Source organism: Halyomorpha halys, unplaced genomic scaffold (assembly GCF_000696795.3).
Source record: "Halyomorpha halys isolate HHAL.00 unplaced genomic scaffold, Hhal_1.1 Scaffold193.1, whole genome shotgun sequence".
Lineage (NCBI taxonomy): Eukaryota > Metazoa > Arthropoda > Insecta > Hemiptera > Pentatomidae > Halyomorpha > Halyomorpha halys.
In genome coordinates, this window is record NW_027111132.1 from 326,062 (window position 1) to 326,458 (window position 397).

Sequence of the window (397 nt, forward strand, 5' to 3'; positions counted from 1 at the left end):
AATTATTTAGTAAAAAATTGCCAGTCTCAAGAAAGAAATTTAAAGATTATAAATGATGTTATAATTGAAAGCAAAAAATGTATAAAATAATATTAAAGTAAGATAATATAATATATTGCAATATTATCTTACTGGTAATGTCTTATTTTGCTCCTTTTGTTGGTGTGAAAGGTGTGTGTCCTATTTTGTTCATTCTTTTTTCTTGACCTTTATTTTATTTTTATTTCCCTTATTTAGTGTGTATTGTATTTTTATATTACTCTTTTATCTACTTTTTTATTTCTGTTTTCATTATATGTTTAATACTTTTTTGTAATTCTTGTTATTCATATTTTTCACTGTACATCTTATTTTATTTATTTATAATCATAAAATTCTTTCTTGAGACTGGCAATTT